The 12,556-nt window shown below is 43.6% G+C and overlaps 1 long non-coding RNA gene across 1 annotated transcript in view; it reads right to left on the reverse strand.

Moving 5' to 3' along the window:
* Positions 1-12,334, reverse strand: part of LOC140112591 (uncharacterized) — a 32,214-nt gene extending 19,880 nt beyond the window's left edge. Inside the window, exon 1 of the long non-coding RNA XR_011852700.1 lies at positions 12,244-12,334. This is a non-coding gene — a long non-coding RNA (uncharacterized lncRNA). The remainder of the gene's footprint in view (positions 1-12,243) is intronic.
* Between the last annotated feature and the right edge of the window lie 222 nt (positions 12,335-12,556).

Below are 12,556 nucleotides of genomic sequence, written 5' to 3' on the forward strand. Positions count from 1 at the left end.
CAGAATATAACTAATACATCTTTTCTATAAAGGAGGCTAAGATACAGTTTCTCAGCTCTAGACTAGCCGCTTCAATAATATTGTTGGTACCATATATACTCGAGTATAAGCCCACCCGAGTATAAACCGAGACCCCTTATTTTACCACCAAAAACTGGGAAAACCTATTGACCCGAGTATAAGCCGAGGGTGTAGTATACAGCTAGCACATTTTTTGTGCTGAAAAACTCGGCTTATACTATCTGTACTATCTGTACACAGTGAGAAGTAATTACACTACAGTTCCAGCCAGTAACATCTCTGAATGCAGTGAGAATGGGCAAAAAGGAGAATAATGAAACCCTGGCAGCTACATATTTCTCTATAGCTTCAGTAACTTAACTGTACTACTAACTTATTACCATTTCTGACATGAAAATGTAAAGGATCTTGTAAGGGGAGATGGGACATGTCTGGCAGCTTGTGTCATAAATCTCAGTGCACAGAGTAAAATTGAAGGATTTATAATACTCAAATTGCAGATGTCAAGGATGATCAAAATGTTGTACAAAGGCTTGTGAACTGTCTATGCACTCATCACAACCTCTATAGGTACAACACAGCCTACAGATTGAGGTTCTTACCCTTTCCTGGCTATTGCTCCAAGTGCTTCTAATCTGGATCATTACTAACCCTGATCTGGACCTGGGTTTTATTACAAGATTATCTATATTGTCTCTGGGTGGTATATTTTGTTCCATTTACAGTTATATGGTATGAGAAATAAAATAGTACGGGAAGAGGCTTTGTGTAAAGTGGGTGGGACCTAGGTTGCGAAACTGTATACCGAAAAATACACCAAAATTTTGGGACATATTCTATAATAAAAATGAAAAATAGCAATAAAAAGAAAAAAAAGGAGAAACATTAGAAACTGTTAAATGTCTTTGCAAAGATCAAAACGCTAAATCCACAACAGCAACTCTAACCAGTCTTCTTCTCACATCTTCATAGTTGTACTGCAAATACAAGGCAGTATTATTATTGTGGCACGGACCACATAACCACAGACCACCGTACTTCACGTATTGATTAATGTACACGACTTTATTCTTTCCTGACCGTGATGACACCTAATAGTCATTACCAGAATCTAGTAAGGGAAATTGTAAAAAAAAAAACACACATCCGCGTAGTTCAGTGGGTTCAATACGTAGATCAGTACTTACCTGACATATGACCCATTAATTTCCTTTATGTAGCTACATATCAAAACAATTTTTTTTTTTTTTGCAACAGTTTAAAATGAACATTAAATGGCCTATAAGAGAGTTAACAATAGGTCTAGTACTCACTAACAAATTATGGAGAGTCATTTTATATGTACCCTATTGCTTAGCACCTGAATCTAAATCACATGGGTCAATGACATCACAAGCCGTGATGACCTCTTGCAATATGGCAGCAAGCATGTGCGCTAGTACTAAACTTTGTAAGATACATTTACCGGATGCCTTAGAGCAGTGATGGCAAACCTTTTAGAGACCGAGTGCCCAAACTTCAACAAAGACCCGCTTATTTATCACAAAGTGCCAACACAGAAATTTATTTGTGATTTATACTCCCTTCTCTGTCACAGTTTTCATTGATACCAGCACTCTGAGGACACCAATAAAGCAGAAAATAGTCCCAGGTACAGCTGTCACTTTAAAATACCTCTGTGCACAGCAAGTCCTGGGCTGTCTGGGACTGCAGGAAGATACCTGGAGTCATCTCTGGCGATGGCCTGAGTGCCCACAGAAAGGGCTCCGAGTGCCACCTCTGGCACCAGTGCCATAGGTTAGCCATCACTGCCTTAGAGACTCGTCCACTGGATGTTATGTAAAGGTGTAGTGCACCAGTATAACATAAGCTTAGATCTGGACTTCAGATTTTTTTAGGAGTCATTGCCGCTATATAGGGATAACATATGTTTATTTTATTTGGTCTATATATTTGGAGCATTATATGTTCAAGGATCCTGCACTTTTTTGCTTGATTTTATTAAACAATTGTTTCTGATATCCTGTTACTTATTTTATTTATTTTTATCTTATTGTTAGTTGTAGGTGGATGTACTGGTGCCGACACAATATTTTTTCTATAATGCGTTAGATACCCACCAAGTATGGTCAGCCCTCTCTACACATCTGCAACATCCCACAACCAGACCTACCCTTTTGTTGGTGGCCTGGAGGCAGCCGGGGCCCAGAATACCACGTTGTGGTAACGGTGCTTGGTATGGGGACCTGAGGGCTGTCCTACAGCCTGGTAGGTCTCCAGCAGGTGATGTGTGCAAGAAATATGGAGGGAGAGGCTGATGCAATGGTTTCTCCTTGGGGCAACCCCTCAAGTGTCTGTAGGATGAATCCCTGGGTGATGGATGAGGGAGCCCGCGGAGATAAGCAGCCTTATCCAGGGATCAGTCGGAAGCAACGTTGTGCAAATCAACTTACAGTTCTTTATTGAACGGCAGGCAATGACCAAAACGATAACAGTAAATTCTAAAGCTGGAAGAGTCATGGAGAGCCGATCCACAGGATAAGCAGATGCAAGCTGGGCTGGTGCAGATGGAACTGAGTCCGGGTGGTGGAGCTCAGTTCTGGGCTTAAAGGGGTATTCATGTCTGGGTATTCACATTCAGTTTCATTAATGTACCATAGAAATACATTTCTTCAATTAGATGTTATTAAAAAAAGATACCTGTGTGAAGATAATTTCTCATAAATGTAGTGATATGGTCCCTTAGAAACAAGACTGTGTCCCTGGATACGGCCACCTCTGCTGGAGGGATTGCACAAAGACACAAAGGGTGTTTGTATATGAAATGTCTGGGAGTTACTACATGTCCCACAGCCTTCCTGTGGTAATGATTGCTGAATCCAGGAGGTCAGGCAGGGCTCAATAGAGCATGTCTGGCCACCGCTGCCAAAATGTGAGGTGGTCGTATCCGAGGAAGCTATCTCGTTTCTAAGGGACAACATGACTACATTTATGAGAAATTATCTTCATACAGGAACATTTTTTGTGCAATGAGCACATTGTAATGAATGAGGAGGAAAATCCCCATATACTGCCATACTGAAGTATGGCAGTATATGACAGGATCGATCAGACAACCTAGGGTTAAAGTACCCTAGGTATTCGGAAAAATAGTAAAAGTAAAAATAAAAAAAGGTTAAAAAAAATTATAATTTAAAAAAAAAAAAATTCAAATCACCCCCCTTTCCCTAGAACTGATATAAATATGAATAAACAGTAAAAATCATAATCACATTAACCCCTTAAGGACCAGGCCCTTTTTCGTTTTTACGTTTTTATTTTTCACTCCCCACCTTCAAAAATCTATAACTTTTTTATTTTTCCATGTACAGAGCTGTGTGATGGCTTATTTTCTGCGTAACAAATTGCACTTCGTAGTGATGGTATTAAATATTCCATGCCGTGCACTGGGAAGCGGGAAAAAAATTCTAAATGCAGTGAAAATGATGAAAAAACACATTTGCGCCATTTCTTGTGGGCTTGGTTTTTACAGCTTTCACTGTGCACCCCAAATGACATGTCTATTTCATTCATTGGGTCAATACGATCACGGGGATACCAAATTTGTATAGGTTTTATAATGTTTTCATACATTTACAAAAATTAAAACCTCCTGTACAGAAAAAAAATTCTTCATTTTGCCGTGTTCTTGCGCTAATAACTTTTTCATACTTTGGTGTATGGAGCTGTGGGTGGTGTCATTTTTTGCGACTTCTGATGACGTTTTCAATGCTTCTATTTTTAGGACTGTTCGACATTTTGATCACTTTTTATAGAATTTTTTCTATTTTTCAAAATGGCAAAAAAATGCCATTTGCGACTTCGGGCGCTATTTTCCGCTACGGGGTTTAACGCAGTGAAAAATGGTTATTATATTTTGATAGATCGGGCATTTTCGGACACGGCGATACCTATTGTGTTTATGATTTTTACTGTTTATTTATATTTATATCAGTTCTAGGGAAAGGGGGGTGATTTGAATTTTTATGTTTTTTTAATATAATTTTTTTTTTTTTACTTTTTTTTATTTATTTTTTTTACTATTTTACAGACTCCCTAGGGTACTTTAACCCTAGGTTGTCTGATTGATCCTACCATATACTGCCATACTACAGTATGGCAGTATATGGGGATTTTGCATACCATCTATTATAATGTGCAGATCGCACATTATAATAGATAGCCTCGATCATGACAGCCTGGGATCTTTGTGTGATCCCAGGCTGTCATGGCAACGGATCGCCGCTCCCCGGTGACGTCACGGGGAGTGACGATCGGAGCCAAGATGGCGGCGCCCACGCGCCGCCGGCTCTTTAATGCCGCCGGCAGCTTTGTCGACGGCAATCAAAGGGTTAACACCCGCGATCGGTGCAAGCACCGATCGCGGGTGTTAGCGACGGGCGTTTGCTTCATTATGAAGCAAATGCCCGGTGAGTATGAAGAGGGCTCAGCCTGTGAGCCCTCTTCATACTCCCCCATGCGCAGTAAGACGTAAGGGTACGTCTTATTGCACTATGGGGTTAAGTATCGCTGCGTCTCCCCTCGCTATCCGTCGCAGGGATCCTGACGTCATGGTGCCTGAGATGGACGGCGCGGGGACACGGAGCTGATGCCAGAGCATCGCTGTATAGAAGAGGAACTGCCGTGGGGGGGGGGGATTGGAAAGAGAGAGTACACTGTTTGTTTTTTTCCTACAGGCATTATATTGGGGGCAGGGGCTGCAGGCTATATACTCGAGGGCTGATAGGATATATACTACAGGGGGCTGGCAGGCTATATACTGGGGGCTGGAAGGCTATATACTACAGGGGCTGGCAGGCTATATACTCCATGGGCTGACAGGCTATATACTACAGGGGGCTGGCAGGCTATATACTGCAGGGGCTGGCAGGCTATATACTACAGGGGCTGGCAGGCTATATAGTACAGGGGCTGGAAGGCTATACACTACAGGGGCTGGCTGGCTATATACTACAGGGGGAACGGCAGGCTATACACTACAGGGGGCTGGCAGGCTATACACTACAAGGGCTGGCTATATGCTGCAGGGGCTGGCAGGCTATATAATCCAGGGGCTGGGAGGTTATATACTACAGGGGCTGGCAGGCTATATAATCCAGGGGCTGGGAGGGTATATACTACAGGGGCTGGCAGGCTATACACTACAGGGGGCTGGCAGGCTATATACTACAAGGGCTGGCAGGCTATACACTACAGGGGGCTGGCAGGCTATATACTACAGGGGCTGAAAGGCTATATACTGAGGGCTGGAAGGCTATATACTACAGGGGCTGGCAGGCTATATACTACAGGGGCTGGCAGGCTATACACTACAGGGGGCTGGCAGGCTATATACTACAGGGGCTGGAAGGCTATACACTACAGGGGGCTGGCAGTCTATACACTACAGGGGCTGGCAGGCTATACACTACAGGGCTGGCAGGCTATATACTACAGGGGTTTGCAGGCTATATATTACAGGGGACTTGCTGTAAATAAATTGGGAGGCTGTGACCAATGCATTTCCCACCCTCGGCTTATACTCAAGTCAATAGGTTTTTCCAGTTCTTTGTGTTAAAATTTGGGGTCTTGGATTATACTCAAGTATACACGGTACCTCATTTAAATTTTTAAATTTTGTGCTCTTGAATATATACTTAACACAAAACGCCACCTACGGTAGCGCAAAGAGTACCCATATCCGGACAGGCAAATGAGTATAAACGTCACTTTTATTAATGTCTTAGTATAAAAGGTGATAGTTGAAAAAATCCTAAATGCTCAGTTAGAGAAAAGATTAAAAACACAGGTGCCTAAGGCTAACAGATTGCACCATATAAGCCTGAGATCATACTGTAGTGAAAAAATGTGGTGTGAGCAGATACACTGCCTGATAGAGCTAGGGATTAGGCTATCTAGGGTATCAACTGGGTGTACCTCACGCCTGTGAGTGTATACCCTAGGTGAGATTCCTAGGAGTTAGGCTTAGTTAGCTGAGTGAACCATGATAAGCATGTCTATAATGTAAAGGGTTATTGTCATTTAAACCCAATGCATTAGGTTCGGTAGTGTGTGATCAGGGATGATCTCATTACGTACCAAACCAAGCTACAAAGCTTCAGTGCGAATGCCTATATGCTCACGAGATTAGTACCCTGTGCCACTAGCACTATCTGATCCTAAGTGGATATTGATTCTCAGGTACTGACTAGACCCTAGAGGAACTGAGCTGCCCCCTAAGATCTAAGACGTGGGTTCAAATAAACTGAGGTTGCCTAGGCGTTCCTGCTATTAAAATTGAACAAAGATTAGCCCCCCGACATGTTTCACCGGTAAACCGGCTTCATCAGGGGTTGGGCTAATAGTGCACGTCGGCTCGATAACGCAGAGTATATAAAGGAAGAAACCCCTCCCACCTGCAGGTCAGTAATCAACCCGCTGTGTGGGTGAATGACAGGCCTCCAAATTGCAGCTCACTGATTGGTCCATAATAGCCAATGGTGACTGTACCAGTCTATCCATTAGATTGATCAGCTGTTCACTCCTGTCAGCAGGAGGAACTAATCCCAAACGTCTCATCTGCGCATGTCATGGGACTTAGTGCGCGTGTGAAGGTATTAGTAACTGCGCATGCCCAGCCACGTAGATTTAGATATAGAGTCGCGGGTCCCGACGGAGGTCCCATCTGTGCATGTCGGAGGACTTAGTGCACAAAGAGTACCCAGCGTTCTTGGTAATTGCGCATGCCCTGCCACTTAGTGTAGATCAAGTCATAGAACCCGATGAAGGTCCCATCTGCGCATGTCAAGGGACTTAGTGTGCAAGGAGTGTCCAAAGGTCTTAGTGACTGCGCATGCCCAGCCACTTAGTGTTAATATGGACGTAAAATCACTGGTCCCGATGGATGTACCAAGCCACCCATGTATCACAGGTACGTAGTCTTCACTCGATACTATGGGACCGCATGGCCAAATGAACACAGGGAGATAAAAAATCTGAGTGTTCAAAGGTGTGTATGCGGGCCACAGTAGCGGCTAATGTATTTGAAAAGTGCCCTTACAGTTTGGTCATCAGCAGATGACATTATGGCTTAATTATCACTGCAAATTCATAGGACCCAAGGTAATTGTTCTAGTGCACCTATAGACAAAGGGCCTACGGTAAGTATTTTGGTACATGCATTAAAGGAAGGGACCCATGTCTGTGGTTTCTTGGCTATCACTACACTATATTATGAACAAGTTTGTGGGATTAAGATGACATGGCAAGATATGAGACTAATAGGATATAGGTTATATTTCCATAAACCTATGTCATGAGTAAATTTCTCATACTGGACTGCAGTTCAATGCATAAATTCGGGGCTACCAGTGAGGGACGGTGCCGTTCCTTCACTTATTTGTGAGGTCAGATGCATTAGCTAGTGGGCAAGTGCCCCGAGGAGGGGAATACCTCTCATAGCCTGAGCAAGAAAAGTATTATAAGGCCCGTCAGCCAGTAATTACAATGAAAATAGAAAAGAAAATGTGAAAATGTGTGTACACAACAATTAGAGGTATGCAGTGAAGGTAAATCCTTCATTGAGGCCGGATGGGCTCATAGATTTTAGTTGGTGTATCCACCTAGCTTCTAATTGAAGCAGTCTACGATCAGCATTCCCTTGACGGGGTCCAACTTGTATTTGATCGATGGCCCAGAAGCGGAGGGTGCTTGGCTCTCCGCCATGATATAGTCTCACGTGTCTAGAGATAGGAGTATCTTTGCCAGTTGTGATGGAACTAATGTGGCTAGATATCCTTCTGCGAAGTTGCTGGATAGTCTTGCCTACGTATAGTCGTGGGCAGGCACATTGTGCCACATAAACCACAGCTGTACTTTTACAATTCATGAAACGTCTAATTGTAAATGTTTTGTTATCAACAGGATTAACAAATGTTTTGGTTTTGGGCATAAATGAACAGAATGAACAGGTTCCACAGGGGAAGAAGCCAGGGACTCTGTCTCTCAGTCTAGCAGTGGGGTCTGATTCTCCTTTAAAATGACTATGCACTAAAAAGTTGCGTAGATTTGAGCCCCTGCGGAAAGTGATAGTAGCTCTATCTGTCAGTCTTTCTTTCAGATTGGGGTCCGCGAGCAGGATCGGCCAGTAACGTGACATGATCTTCTTCATAATGTCAGCGTACGCATCGTATGTCCCAATGCACCTAATGATCTGCTTAGATGGTTGCTGGTCTTTACTACGAAAGAGTGTTTCTCTGTCTGTGTTTTTGGCCCTTGCATATGCTTTATATAGACATTTTTTGGGGTACCCTCGATTTCTGAACCTCTGATATAAGTTGTCACATTCTTTTTTAAAAGAAATATCGTCAGAGCAGTTTCTGCGCGCCCTTAGGTATTGTCCTACCGGGATTCCTGACTTGAGAGGCTGTGGATGCCAACTTTGCCATTGTAGGAAATTGTTGGTGGATGTGGGCTTGCGGTAGATGTCAGTTTTAAGGCCTTGAATATATACAGTTTATAAAATAAGCTTAAATTGCTGCTCTTTTACTTATGTAAATATATATTTACATAGAACTGCACAATAACTTTGAAATTTAGCAAATTGTGTAGTTATTAGTTTTTTTTTAACCACAATTAATGCTATATTTGGTTAAAATATATGGAATAAAAAAAGTAAATCTGAGAAATGATGTGAATAGAAAGTAAAAAGATAAGATCTGGACACTGAGATCACTCATACCTGGGAGATACATATGGGAGGGAGATGAAAGATAAGATTGAATGTTATAACAATTGTAAAGGACAAAAGTAAGAGTTTACATCTGATTTCAGATTAATAGTAGAAAGTCATTCTGAAAGTCAAACATTGATACTTGCATGATTAAGAAGGTATAGTTCAGAAGCTTGTAATTTACCGAAGGCTGTAGAGAAGTCAACACTTGTTTTCCTCCACAATACAATTTTGTGGATTCCAAGTTAAAAACATCGGGAAGTATTGTACCTGATGTGCAAGCTATTTGATGTACAAGGCATTTTTAGGTCCACGACCTGTGCACCTCTGTCTCTGTCTCTCTGATACCCTTTCTCTGTCTCTCTCTTTTAGTCTGTCTCTGTTTGTCTGTCTGTCTGTCTCTTTCTGTCTCGCTCTCTCTCTTCATATTACCTTAAACATAAGGTGTATTATACCCGTTGCCTATAGTAACCAATCACAGCTCAGATTAATGACCTGTGGGAAAATAGACGCTGAATTGTGATTGGTTGGAAACTGCTACAGCAGCCAGCAGACAATAGCTCATGAATATGGTGGCTAATAAGTGTATTTTGGAAAGCAGGGAGTGAAAATTCTGACTCAAAAGTCTATGATGTTCCCTGAGTCACAGAGAGCTTCTGTGCAAAATTTGGTGATTGTAAACGAGACAGGACAGGTTCCTTTATTGGAAATACATATACAGAACCCACGCTTCCCACACACACACATACACTCAGCTTTATATATTAGATGTATAGTCTTTTTGTTAATGGGTTTAAGCTGATAAGCTGCTGCACCCATTCTGAAACATTGTCCCAAAAAGGACCAAATTTGGGGGTATGCTGAAATTATGTTATAGCAGAGTAAGGCCACATCCACACCACATTTTTTGTATGCGCTCAGTGTTTATGCCAAGGGAGCTCCCGGCTGACATGCAGATTGTATACATATGCTGGCAGACAGAGGCATCCTTTTTATACATTGCATACTGTGCAGAAGACAAAATGGAAAGATGCAGCTCCCTCCTACTGAGTGATATGCTCAGCGGAGGGCATTGCAGGCAATGGAGGGAAGGGGGGAGGGGGAGATGCAAGTATTGCACTCGTCTCCTGGCCTCTGCTGAGCATACGGTCAGGATGGTCCAGAGGAGAAGCTCTCTGAACATGGGTGATTGCCAGTCACTTTCAGTGGAGGAGCAGGATAACATATCCCTCTGTATGTGCATGCAGTGGGATCTGTCCTGACCTCCGTCCTAGGGGTACATCGGGAATCCTCCTGATGTATTGTTACACGTGAATGTGACATATACTTACATGTAATGTAAACCTAGCCTAAGCTATACTGTTTCCATTTGTGTTCGGCTAAACTGCTTCCATAACTCATCACTAAGGGAGATTCCTATATCTATGAATAAGCCATTAGGGTCTTCCCTATATTAACTTGCAATTACTCAAGTAGCGTATATACTCAAGTATAAACCGAGTTTTTCAGCACAAAAAATGTGCTGAAAAACCCTAACTTGGCTTATACGCGAGTCAAGAAAAAAATAAAAAGTGTACTCACCTTACGACGCCCCCCCCCCTCTTCCATCCATCGTGGCCCTGGCATTGGCTCTGTGTCACCACGTGTCCGTCACAGGCACCATGACGTCAGCCGCATGCTGACATTCTAGTGTGTGCGCCGGCTTTGGGGGTACAGTGGCTACAGACCATATACTGTGGAGCAGGGGCTGGCAGGCTATATACTACAGGGGGCTGGCAGGCTATATACTACAGAGGGCTGGCAGGCTATATACTCCAGGGGCTGGCAGGCTATCTACTAAAATGGCTGGATGGCTACATACTACAGGGAGCTGGCAGGCTATATACTACAGGGGGCTGGCAGGCTATATACTCCAGGGGCTGGCAGGCTATCTACTAAAAGGGCTGGATGGCTATATACTACAGGGACTGGTAGGCTATATACTACAGAGGCTGGCAGGCTATATACTACAGGGGCTGGCAGGCTGTATGCTACAGTGGCTGGCAGGTTATATACTACAGGGGCTGGCAGGCTATACACTACAGGGGGTTGGCAGGCTATACACTACAGGGGGCTGGCAGGCTATATACTACAGGGGGCTGACAGGCTATACACTACAGGGGGCTGGCAGGCTCTACACTACAGGGGGCTGGCAGGCTATATACTACAGGGGCTGGCAGGCTATACACTACAGGGGGCTGGCAGGCTATACACTACAGGGGGCTGGCAGGCTATATACTACAGGGGGCTGGCAGGGTATACACTACAGGGGGCTGGCAGGCTATATACTACAGGGGGATGGCAGGCTGTATACTACAGGGGCTGGCAGGCTATACACTACAGGGGGCTGGCAGGCTATACACTACAGGGGGCTGGCAGGCTATATACTACAGGGGGCTGGCAGGCTATACACTACAGGGGGCTGGCAGGCTATACACAACAGGGGGCTGGCAGGCTATACACTACAGGGGTTGGAAGGCTATATACTACAGGGGGCTGGCAGGCTATATACTACAGGGGGCTGGCAGGCTATATACTACAGGGGGCTGGCAGGCTATACACCACAGGGGGCTGGCAGGCTAAATACTACAGGGGACTGGCAGGCTATACACTACAGGGGGCTGGCAGGCTATATACTACAGGGGACTGGCAGGCTATGCACTACAGTGGGCTGGCAGGCTATATATCACAGGGGCTGGCATTCTGTATACTACAGGGGGCTGGCAGGCTATATACTACAGGGGGCTGGCTGGCTATATACTACAGGGGCTGGGTGGCTATATACTACAGGGGCTGGCAGGCTATTTACTACAGGGGCTGGCAGGCTATATGCTACTATATACTACAGGGGCTGGCAGGCTATATACTGGGGGTGCTGTTACCAATGCATTCCCCACCCTCGGCTTATACTCGAGTCAATAGGTTTTTCCAGTTTTTTGTGTTAAAATTATGGGCCTCGGCTTATACTCGGGTTGGCTTATACTCTAGAATATACGGTAGTAGTTTCTTTTTAAAGACAAATTCTGTCATAAAACTTACTTAGAAACGATATAAAGTTTCTACATTAATATGATCTAGTTAAGTCTTGATACATGCGTAGACATACTTACATGATGAGTTCACGCTTGTTGCTGTGTTTCTTTTGCTTACATCTCGCATTTCAGAACTTTGTGGCTTGTGGAGTTCACTGTGATTTTGCAGCATTTCTTTCCCATTGACCTCAATTAGCAAAACGGCAACATAGAAAACCATGTGTAAGCGCTGCGCTGATGTTTTTTTCACGTGATACTGTGATGTGGTTTTATATAGAAGCTGCCCTGTTATTATTTCCTAGAACTGATTTTCTAACAATGGTATATTCTACACCTCATTATTTGTCTGTATACTTGTGGTGTGTAAATGTGGCCATATACCTTCTTTCCTCTGCCACCTGCTGCCGTATACCTCCTCTCAGCTGTAATATTGTAACATGTCTTCTGACTTTGTCATACCCAGATGACTCTGCCATATAAAGACCTGCAAAGTGCATAACCAATAATAATAATAATTACAGTGTAGAAATGGACATACAATACAAATCCATATTACCATACAATAAATATGACAACCGAATACACCACACAATGTCATATACTGCCCGATTTACAGTGCAACGTCTTACCAAATATCAATGCCATGAAGTTACCTTAACAAAAGTGGCCTAACACCTGGTCCCCACTCTGTTCA

This window comes from Engystomops pustulosus, chromosome 1, assembly GCF_040894005.1.
Source record: "Engystomops pustulosus chromosome 1, aEngPut4.maternal, whole genome shotgun sequence".
NCBI classification, from domain to species: Eukaryota; Metazoa; Chordata; class Amphibia; order Anura; family Leptodactylidae; genus Engystomops; species Engystomops pustulosus.